Here is a 12,331-nt window from a genome sequence, read left to right on the forward strand (position 1 = left end):
TCAGGGCACTGCTGATTCATATTCAACTTGCTGTCGACCAAGACCCCAAGGTCCCTTTCTCTGGCACTGCTTTGCAGCATTTCATTCCCCAGTCTGAATGTATACCCAGGGTTGCCCCATTCCAGATGCGGAATCTGGCACTTTCCCTTGTTAAAGTTCATATGGTTGGTGATTGCCCAGTCCTTTAATTTGTCAAGATGTCTCTGCAGGGCGCCCCTGCCTTTGAGGGAGTCAACAGCTCTTCTGAATTTTGTGTCATCTGCAAACTTCCTTAATATACGTTCCAATTCCTTTTAGGCTTCTACTTAAAATGACTGTAAACTTCTCAGTTGGTGTTAATATGACGCTTCATGTGAAATAGAATTATTAAGCACTTTGGTTTTATCAGCTGTGCTGTAGTTTGCAGTGTTTGGAAGACATGGTGACAGAGTTTTAATCAAAATGAGTAACAGCATTCCATTCAATTTCTGTATTCTAATTATCCAGTTTTCACTTATTTCATACCTATGCAATGTCTGCTGAAGGACTGAGGTAAAGGTTATCTTTGACTATAAAGCTTATGTTACTGTGTATTTATGCTTGCTTAAATTATGAGAAGAGCAGTAGAAACTAAGGCTCTAGTTTTCTCTTAGGAAAACTCCTAAGTACTTTCATATTTGCTTGTGTGATAGTTTTATAAATATTTTCTTTTAAAACTTACAAATTCTGGTTGGTGCTTTAAAATTGTCACTTGGCACACTGCTGCATCATAAAATGCCTTTTCATTTGTCTATTCATCACAGGTTGTGAGGCTGGAATAGCAGTAGTCATTTGTACTTGTTCACTCATCTCAGTGAATTGCCTTGGGCAAGGGGTTTACTCAGTCTGGGGGATGAAATTTCTTCCTTTTGTCTGAAATGAGAGAGAAGATGTAGAGAGAAGTGCTCAGAGTAAGACAGAGATCTCACCATGGATGACAAAGGATCACTGTCAGTAACAGTAGATATGCAGGGAGGGAAAGGGAAGGACAAAGACATTGAGAAGAAGAACAATATGCTCTAATAGCAGAACTAATCAAAAGCAGAAAGAACAAAGGATGAACATCCTACATGAAGACAGGAAGATCTGGTGAGTTCTCAGTGACAAAAAGACTAGAACAAAAAGCAGATTCAAATTTATTTTATTTTCATATTTAATTGTATTTTATATACTTTCTATTTCATGTAAATTCAGTTCTGATTCTCAGACATGCAGATTCAAAAGAATTTAATTGTAAACCAAAAGACTGACACCTTCAGTGGTATTTTGGAAAGACTATATTTAAGCTTTGGGTGGAGACAGGTGGAAAATTTGACTAAAGAATCAGTACTGAATGGAAGTATGTGCTTGGAGCATGGGTATGAGATTTCAAGACTAAACATAGGTGAAGAGTTTTAATCTCAGGTATGTGCCTCTGGTTGTGTCTCAGATATGGCAACAGGGTACTGCTGGACTTCTTTTCAGAGCTTGGGTATTCACACATCCAGCGCCTCTGACAAATGTTTATTCCACGTCCAAGATTAGATGCAATTCTGCAATGAAATGCTACACTTTGGTACCTGTAATCAATCAGTGTTCATGGTACTCCTTAGCCATTAGGAAGCTACACTGATAATGGGGCCAAATGTTTTGATTCAGTATGCTCATTTAAAAATATAGCACGAGGACTAGTTGAATTAATGTTGAAAGCCTCAAACAAGAAGAATGTTTTGCTCACAGCTCTTCTAGACAACCCTTGACATACAATTTTTTCTCAGAGGCATTCTTAGCGCTTAGAGCTTCCATGACTTTTCTGTCACTGTCCTCAGTGTTTGCAAGTCTTTCCCTCTCTCATGCACACTGTAGTAATATTTAGTGAAGTTTCTCTTCTGACAGTCCCAGACTGGCCTTGCACAGGGCTTTTTGGATTGGATGATGAATAGTGCTTTTACTTTGGTTCAGGAATATGTTTTTGGAATGGCATTTTCCTGTTACAACTGTTTTACTCAGAGCAAATATAAAATTAAAAATTGGCAGGAGAGGAGAGGTTTGGAGAGGAGAGGTTCAGAGAGGTTCGGAGAGGAGAGGGGAGGGGAGGGAAGGGAAGGGGAGGGGAGGGAAGGGGGGGGAGAGAAGAAGGGAGGGGAAAGGAGAAGGGAGGAGAGGAGAGAAGAGAAAAATTACAATGACTGTAAGACTTAAAACATTGACATGTAGAAACATTATCCTCTAATATGTGCAAATACTGAAATGCATAGCATTTGTTTTCATTCTGTTCTCTTTGCTTGTTCAATTATCTTCTTATACATGTAATTTTTGACATTCAGGCCAGTTGGACAAGGGTAGTTTGGTATGGTAAACACACTGTATGAGCACTGTGTGGTATGCAAAAGAATCTGTTTTATTTGGGATAAGTTTAGATTGTTTAAGGGGAGAAGCAATGTGTATTGAGGTTGGTGGTGAGATAGGTTTCACAGTAGCTTGTTGAAACTGTGTAATAAATGGGATACTCAAAACTAGACAAAGCGGAGAAATGGATCTTTGACTCTAATATCTGTATCACTGATATTAGGCACTGCCCCTCTTAACTCCCTTGACTCAGCATCCAGATACCCTTTTCAGCATTTGAATATGACCATGAAAAATGGTCTGACGTGGTTCTCCAAAGAGTTTGCATAGTTCCTTGTAGGTTTATTGAACACTATTACTGTTCATGTAGAGATCTGTTTGTTAAGCAGATATATTTGCGTTACTAGTATGTTCTCTGGTTTTCCTGCAGAAATACAAATAGAAACTAGTCCATGCAGTTTCCAGCTTCTATACAAACATGATTCCAGTCGCATTTACTTGTGTGATATCAAATACTGCTCATTTGAAGTGCTGACATTCTCAAGAGGCAGTTGAAGAATTTTTGCACAGATTAAACTGTATCAGAAAGGATAAAAATGTGGGATGTGTGAAGAAAAGAGTCATTTCCATTCAGCAAGCCTCCCACTTTCTATTGAAAAGCTCTCTATATTGGGCTCAGGGTATTCAGTGGAACGTCTGCAGAAGATAGCTTTCCTATTTGCTTCAGAAGAAATGCATGACTCAGTTAATGCCAATTGACATCGATTCTCTCATTGCAAAGTATTACCAGACACTTCGGTATATACAGTTTTTAAGGTAACACTTGTAGAAGGAGCACAGGAATGAGCTGATAAAAGTTGTCACAGTTCCATTTCCATTAGCGGAACCACCACACTGATTTAAACCAGCTGAAAGCGTGCTAACAAAGCACCCACAGGAATGTTGCATCTAACTGAGAAAAGAACAGATCACTTTTTTATAGTATTTTGAAACAACATTTAAGGTCTTACATAAGGGATAACACTGTTCAGTTTTGCATGTTTTGGATCAGACTATGCAAAACCAAATTTTTATTGCACTTAATTTCCTTATGACAGTACCATAAAAAGAGGCATGGTAAGTGTCAGAGAAAACAGATGGAGGATCATTTGGGAGGATCAAACTTATTTTCTTATTTTGCTTAAAATGTACATATTTTAGGCCCTCCAGATGTTCCAGTGTTTTCTATAATAATTATTACTTCATTCTAGCAATATTCTAGCTGGGAGTGCAGCTAGATAGATATGAGTATACCTCACAGAACAGTCTAGTATAGGGAAAATCACAAAGGAAGAAACAAATAGTATGTTAAGAACATTGAAATTTTCACCTGCTGTAAAAGCTGTGAGCAAGACAGCTGACAAAACTTTTGCAGTTTTCTTTATTCGTTTGCTCATTTATTGCAGATAAGAATTTTTGAGGCACTAGATAGATTCTCAGGGTTAAATCCCCAATTTTTGTCCCCCTCCCCCTCTTTTTGTTTTCATTTGATTAATAATCAAAACCTTTCTATTGTTTCCAGCTGTTAGTCATTTGGCTTAAATATATCATTAATTGTTTTCAACGGGCCTTAATATAGGGTTATATTGACCTTGTGTAAATTTTGTTTTAAGAACTAACAGCTATAAACAATAGCCCTCTGGTGCATTTGTTTCTGCATGTCTTGTTGGCATCATATGAAAAGAATTTCAAAAGTGTAAGCAAAACCCATCAGTTTCAACAGGAAATAATGACCCCATTTACCATGGAAACTAAAGGACTTTATGAAAATGCACTGAGCTGTTTTCCATACCAAGGTAAAATAATTCTAAAAATAAGACTGGTATTGGTATTAACTGGCCAAGTTCCAGAGATTTTACTTTCTGAGCCTTTTCAAGCAAAACATAAACACTTCTGAATATTTCTGAGGCAGCCAACAATTGAATTCCATTTCTCAATATTGCTTTTCTTTCTAAGATACAAGGAAAAAATGAAAACAACCAATGACTTTTTATAGCAGCTGATTGTCAATATAAGCAAACAGTTGAAATTTAAAATGACTTTTAAAACAAGTCTGTAGGAAAGTTATAATAAACATGTTGGTACAATACACCTTTCTCTTCCCTTCCCTTCCCTTCCCTTCCCTTCCCTTCCCTTCCCTTCCCTTCCCTTCCCTTCCCTTCCCTTCCCTTCCCTTCCCTTCCCTTCCCTTCCCTTCCCTTCCCTTCCCTTCCCTTCCCCTTCCCTTCCCCTTCCCCTTCCCCTTCCCCTTCCCCTTCCCCTTCCCCTTCCCCTTCCCCTTCCCCTTCCCCTTCCCTAACCTTCCCTTCCCTAACCTTCCCTAACCTTCCCTTCCCTAACCTTCCCAAACCTTCCCCTTCTCTTTCCCCTTTCCCTTTCTCTATCTCTTCTCCTTTCTCTTCCCTTCCCTTCCCTTGTTTTACCTGAAAAGGGGATTAGATTAAATGAGTTTAGAAGAAAATAAATCCACCTCATCTGTTGTCCTTATCTATGGCTTATAGTGATAATGAAACCTTGCAACACATTTACAACTGAGATTAGATTTACAATTCTGCCACAATTCCTGCTGTCATTCCTATAAGCAATCTCTATATTTTTGTCTATAATCTCAATGTTTTTGAATGCAATTAGTAATACTCAAATTGCAACCAGTCCTATAGTTCTGAAGAGAAAACATTTGTTCAGGACTAAAAAGTACTTTCAAAGGGTTGAAATCACTTCTACTCAACCTACTATTTTCAGTGCATGATGTTTGAAAAATTTCAAGAATCAAAAACCAAGATTAATATGACTGTCATTAACACTTTAGTACAAAAAGAATGTTTGAATGGGGACCTTTGGCAACCTACCTGCAAACAGAAATTATCAGCTCTTCTGGTAAGTCTAAGTTGGCTGAAGATTCACATCCCTGATCTTCTGCTGCTGCCACCAACCAATTCCTGAGAAACAAATAGAATCATAAAAAAAATCAGGGTTTTATACCTTCTCCTTCTCACTATTGTGAAATCAAATTTGTGATCACTATGGAAAACATGAAGGGAAGCAACACTAACCAGTGTACTAGAATTGTATTCCATACAATAATAGAAAAATAGTGCTAAATCAGATTTTTGACCTCTTATTTTTTGAATCAGTCATTTTACTGTGGTGTCAAGGCACAAAGAGCATTTTTCATCATTTACTTGCCAAAAGAAACATTTCATTGATTTTGCTGCTTAATATGATAAAGTGATTTTCAGTCCTATGCTGTAATATTACAATGAACCCGTACACTAAAAGAAAGGGAAAGTTGTTCTTTGATGAGGATCTATCCTGTGTGTTCTTACAGTACACAAAAAAAATAGAGGATGTGCCCTATCATCAGTCCATAGATCTATTCATGCACTTACTGGGAATTTGGGGAAGAAATTGTGACAAGTTCATTTAGTACACTGCATTTTATTTAATAAAAAATTTGACAAAATAAACATCAAACTTATTTTGTTTACATTTCTGAAGGCTCATACATGGAACGACATAGTCTGTCAAAAGAATAAAAACCAGAAAAAGATAAAATATTGAAGTTCCCATTGTCAAAAGTCAAAAGAAAATAATACTAAGGTTATTCTAAGAAAAATACGGCATATTCTGTGTTAGCATTTGTCTTGGGATTACTTGATGGTAGACAAGATATAAAAGGAGGAGTTATGAGAAAATCAAGTGAACACTTGTGTGTAGAAGCTTTTACTGAAAGGATGAAGTCTGTGAATGATTCTTAAGGAGATCTGATATGGTAATGTTAGACAAGAGGATGAATGAAAGGAGTTTAGGAACAAGCAGGAATTCAGGCTTAGAAAATACCCAAGCTAGGGTTAGTAAGTGAGTATAGATTTAAAAAAATAATGTTATCAAATAAATAACTTTTCTTTCAAGATACACCTATGCAGGAAACCAGTGGATATCTCAAAATTATTTGACTGCTTTTTGCTGCTGTGTGTTCAGGAATAGCTAGGATGGATGGTAGGTCAGGTGTTATATTCCAGACAGGTTTCTCAAGCCAGACATGGCATCTCCACTACCCAAAGCTGGATGCACACATGCACATGCACAGTGCACAGGACACTTTGTTAAAAATAGCTAAAGATCAGCATTTTCCTCAAAGGTGTGCACCAGAAAGGAACACCTCATCCTGCAAGATACAGACATACAATTTCTAATTGCTAAATTCTTCTGCCAGTCATTTCAATTGTACATCAAATGCACAACTGGTATAACACTTAGGCTAGTTTTGTAACCTGCAGAGATTTGAAACAAAATACAGTAGAAAGAAACTGTCCCTCCTTTCATTTTAAGTGTTATCCAATTTTAGTACAAAGTAAAAACGTATTACAACACTTTGATGTAGCAGAGAAATGCACATATTCCCCCTTACACAAAAATAAAAGGCAAAATAAAAAAGAAAACAAAATAAAAGACATTGTTTTACATATAATCCTGTGTCTTTTCTTGTCTACAGAACACATTTAGCAGCAACTCCCCCATTCACCACAAAAAAAGCACCACAAAAAAAAACCTGACAAAAAACCAGCAAAAAAACCAAACCAAAACAAAAAGTAATATAAATGTAAGATGAACAAGTGTATAGCATATTAGAAGCATATGCAAAAGTTCCTTCAATTAAGAATATCCTGGTATAACAGGCTCTTAAATGTTAGGCAGTGAAGTTGAACATGTTTACAGTGGTCATAATCACTGTGCATATGTTAAATATCCTCTCTTTCTACAGAATGCAGAGACTACTTCACACCACAAGTTAACTGCTTTGTCAATGAGTATCCAAGCAAACTAGACACCTGATATGAAAGTATATGATGAAATATGACACATGAATTTTCTCTTTAAATAAGATTGAATAAAAGTCTCCGAGGACACTTTTTTTCCTCATTTCAATTAGTTGTTAGAAAAGCACGGTTTTTATTTATATGTAACTCTTACCATTCCCCTTTTTACTCTTGTCTTCATTTCTGCCTACATAGGCAACATCTCACTGTCTTAGGGGAACTCTGTAGTTCTCTTTGACTGTGTACCTGTTACCTTTTCCAGTTGCTCTCCAAAACTGTAACACTGTATATAATAATCTAAAGTTATCTTTACTTATTTTAACACAAGGTTTCCAAACTACTATTTAGCAAACACATCACATTCCCTTCAATAAATATTGGGGCTAGATTCACAAATATGTAAATGTTAGGGAAAAAAGTCTTATCACCTTGACCACATCATTCACCATGGGAGTAAGACCTAAACCAATCTGCGCCTAATAGTAATGCTTGAGTGTAAAGTTACTTTAAACCTCTCGTAATTTTGACATCTCTACATTTCTATTCAGTTAAACTGTATTATCTTGCACAGATCCTTATTATCTTGGCCACTGTTAGTAACTCAGATTTCCCAAAGGTTGTTTTTCCATAGAGAAATATCCATTCTAAGAATCGCGAAATTTCTCTTATTCCAAGTAAAATAAAAGTAAGCATAATTTTTATATTTTTCCCTAAGAAACAAAAAAGATCAGATCTCCAGAATATTAACTTCAAAACATAGAAACAATTGATCTCAACAATGTTAAAATCTTCTCTCAAAATAAGAAAAAATATACAAATATAGTCAAACAAGATTTTGAGTGCTAAAGTGAAACAAATTTGAAATATACTTCAGCATTTTTTCAACATTTTTCAACTTAAAATCCTATAAAAAATCAACACTTTGTGAAAAAATCAATTTAAACCAATTTTTTCTGAACAAAATATATTATATTGCAAAATTTATTAGGAATGTTCTACATGTCAGACTTGAGTGCCTTTTTTATTTTTTTAAGTGGTACCTTATTATTTGTGAGAATTGAAACCACCTAAAAACATCAAACAGGCATAATGCAAACTCAATAATATTGTAAAATGGAATGTCAGATGTTTGACCTTCTTTCCTGGAATAGAGAAGCAAAAAAATATATTATTTCAGGTCTCTGAAACGTATTGCCGGAAATCAGACTTTCACAAATACACCCTTTTTACATCATCTGTAAGATAGGAAAAAATCCCAATACTAATGTAATTATAATTCAGGAATAGTATGAGTTATATAGGTATTTGATTAAAAAGAAAAGAAATTAGTCCTTAGCCCCCCTTTTTTTCCCCGAGACTTTTCCCTTTAAGAATTTCAGCAAGCTGTTATGATACCCCAGTTTCTTCTATTTTGTGCACATTATTTCTGGACTTTCCTAAGCTCATTTGCATTTACCAGTATTTTATAAGTGGCAGTTATGATTTATGCTATGGATAGGGAAATGAAGCAATTAAAATCACAATCACAGAATCACAGAATATGCTGAGTTGGAAGAGACCCACAAGGATCATCGAGTCCAGCTCCTGGATCTGCACAGGACCATTCCCAAGGCCATGTCCCAAGTTACACCATGTGCCCAAGGCTGTCATCCAAACGCTTCTTGAACTCTGTCACTTTTGCTGCTGTGACCACTTCCCTGGGCAGCCTGTTCCAGTGCCCAACCACCCTCTGGATGAAGACTTTTTTTCTAATATCCAACCTAAACCTCCCCTGGCACAACTCCAGGCCATTCTCTTGGGTCCTGTCACTGGTCACCACAGAGAAGAGATCAGTGCCTGCCCGTTCCTTTTGCCGCAAGGAAGTTGTACTCTGTGATGAGGTCTCCTTGGCAGAATCAACAATCTAGACCTATTGCTTAGATGTCTACAGACCTTTTCAGGTTTTTCAGGGAAACTGAGCAGTAATTGCTAGTTCTTCTTAGTACAAGAGCTTTCATCCTCTTTGCATGTTATACGTTGCCTTTGTCAAATTACGTAATTTGTGTGGTGCCAAAACCTTTAGTATAGAAGCGGTAATAGAAGTATAAAATGCTTTTTTTTTTTTCTCAGGGACTAATGGACTCTAATGATGCAACAAGGTGACAATGTGATATTTATCTCACAATTATGAAGGTCTTTATCTGAAGTATTCATTCCAGACTCTCTCTATGGTCATTATGTTCATAAAAAGTAGAATTGCAAAGTCACTTAAATACAACATTTTAAAGACAAGCACACCTTTCCATGGCAATGGCATTTCTTTGATGTTGTGATGGTGATGGGGGAAGCTGTGGGAGTTGTTTGCTTTGGTTGGGCTATTTTTTAAAGATTTAATTGTTTCTCCCACAGTTTTGCTGGCTAGAATATTATAATTAATTTTCTATTACCTGTAAGACTTATAATTCTGAAGAGCAATATTTTTTTCCTTTGATTCCACAACATATTGGCATTGCTGAAGCTTATAATGTAAATTTAGCAAGCATGCTGAGGGAAATGAGACGAAAATTCCTGGAAAGGTTCTAAAAGGTGCACTATGAACAAAATTTCAGAGTAATACACTGAAATCTTCAGCAATGCATGAATATATACTCAGTTTTAATCTCATCACAATAACAACATAGCAAATGCAAAAAAAATCTTTGATTTGCTGGCTAATTACCTTAAAGCATCAGTCCTGTTGTGATTGAGTAAGCCAGTATAGTACTTCGCATTTATTCCTTCACAGTGCAATTTTATTCAGAGAGTATAATGTACATTAAAAAACTCTCACATATTCTCTGCTTTTTGACCAAGATTTTTCCCTGCAGACTGCTTTAAAATATGCTATTTAGCATTAGAAGATGTCTCAATAGCATTATTTGAAACATATTTGGGGTTATCTAGTAGTCTATCTAGACATTAGCAATCTTTTTTTGCTGTATCACTGCTAATACTCTCCATTATTGATGATACAGATGAATTAATATATAGAAAAAACTTGAAAAAAACCAGAGACATGACAGCTGAGGGCCACATCCAGGTAACATTTACAGAAAACTATTTAATACACACATACAGCACAAAACCTGTGTTCTTTTGTTAGTTTCCACTTAAATCTAGTGGCATATCAATAGCAATAAGTGACATTTGTTAGTTTGGTTTTGCCTGTGTGTGTATTTTAATGTTTCACAGTTGGTCTGGTAAAGGATCTCCATGTTGTCTAAGAGCTATCAACCACTTGCAGTGGTTGAGCAGTCTTCAACCAGGATTCTAACAGGGATCTGGACAGACACTAAGCACTTCTCTCAACAGGCTCTCTCGGGTCTAGATACTAAAGATATTCAGAGGTTATGTTTAAATCTTATCTCACAAAAGATTTAAACAAAACAGCATTTGTCAGATAAAGGAAGAATTCTACAAAAACTACAATACACAGCAATCATATTACATAAAAGAAACCTCACTGGCATTTTTTACATATGAAAAATCCTAAAAACCATCAGAGAAGTTGACAAGCTATCCTATTTACTGTAAGAGTTGCTAAACAACAGATGTTTTATCCACCTGATCACCTGATCAGATGAAAAGAGAATGAGAAAGTACTGGGCATGGGAAATAGCGAACTATTCCCTGCAACAGTTGAGACCCACAATAAGTGAAAAAAAATGTGTATTCACACTTTAATACAACTCTAAATTCAGTCCTCTCAAAACCCAGTAAAACTGTAAAAAGTGTTCTCATAAAACTTCAAGGCAGCAAACTATTAGGTTTTTTTCCAAATCTGCTTGACTAGTTTAAAAATAAAAGAGCCAAGGTCCAGAGACTGGAATTTCTTATTGTTGCATGTAAGCTTGTATCATCATTCTACACTCTGTATGTTAAAAGGAACAAATATCTTCCTTTTCTGAAGTGTCAAACCTAATGCATACCTCAGTCACTTCCGTGATCTAATACTAGGCCCTTATCAGAACTGTTTTTCCTATATCAAGGAAGCTCAGTAGAATCTTCTTCTGAAGAAAAGTGATATTAAAATGGTGAGAAGGGAAAGAAAGTTTCCTAATCTGATTTACTGTATGTCTCTCAGAAACCCATTTTTGTTCTCATTTTGTAAATCTGTCTTTTAGAATACTTTTTTTCCAGGATTAAAAGGTTATCATCTAAAGCAAGCACATCTCAGTGCTAAACCCAGTCAGAAGAAATAGGTAATCTATTCAAATTAAACATTTCTATTCCTCATGAATATTTCCTTTTATGAAAACATCCTGTGATATTATTAGCATACGGCCATATTTAGTATAGCCCCTGGTAATGTACAAAAGTAAATAAAATGTTGCATATCCCTTGATTACTTTTGTACTGAATTCTACTCTAAGTCCCATATTTTTAATTCCATTATAATAAATAAAAGAAAAAATGCTAAAAGGATAAACATGGAGGATTTTTTATACCCAGCCAAAGAACACACACCTCCTTGTCAAATTGGAATTGAGAAAGAAATCTGATGCAATAAAAGAAATCAGAATGGTAAAGCAGAGCACTGGTTGACTCTACTCATTTGGTGCTGGTTTTATACTCATTGCTTTTTAAGGAGGAAGCTGAGCTCAAAGTATAGCAGGATTCAAGGCAGTTGAAACCAGGTTTATGGTCTTATAGAGGTTGATGTGGAACTGAGATTCACAACATACAATAGAGTTAATTGCTCATGGAACCACACTTCATCTTTCCAGTGAAGTGAGAATGTATTTCTCCACTGATGCTCACTTCAGACTGTGTCTCTTTAGAGCAAAGCCTGCCAACTCTCAAACGGTGTTAAACCTCAGGGTAGTTTGAAGACTTTAGCCCTCTAAGAAATGAAACCAGCTAACTTGGCGTGTATTACATCACTTTGATTAGAATAATTGTCGTCGTTCTCACCAAGCATTGATTTGTGACCCCAGAGGTGCAAAGTAAGAGACTAAAAGATAATTATACTCAACTCCCATTTGAATAGTTGCATTAAATGAATGTAACAAATTAAATTACTGATCTCTTGGAAGAACATTAATATTGTTCAGTGAATATGGGCCAGCTTCAACTTCTAATCATATAATATATCCTCTTAAATATGT

This window comes from Chiroxiphia lanceolata, chromosome 2 (genome assembly GCF_009829145.1).
Source record: "Chiroxiphia lanceolata isolate bChiLan1 chromosome 2, bChiLan1.pri, whole genome shotgun sequence".
Taxonomy (NCBI): domain Eukaryota; kingdom Metazoa; phylum Chordata; class Aves; order Passeriformes; family Pipridae; genus Chiroxiphia; species Chiroxiphia lanceolata.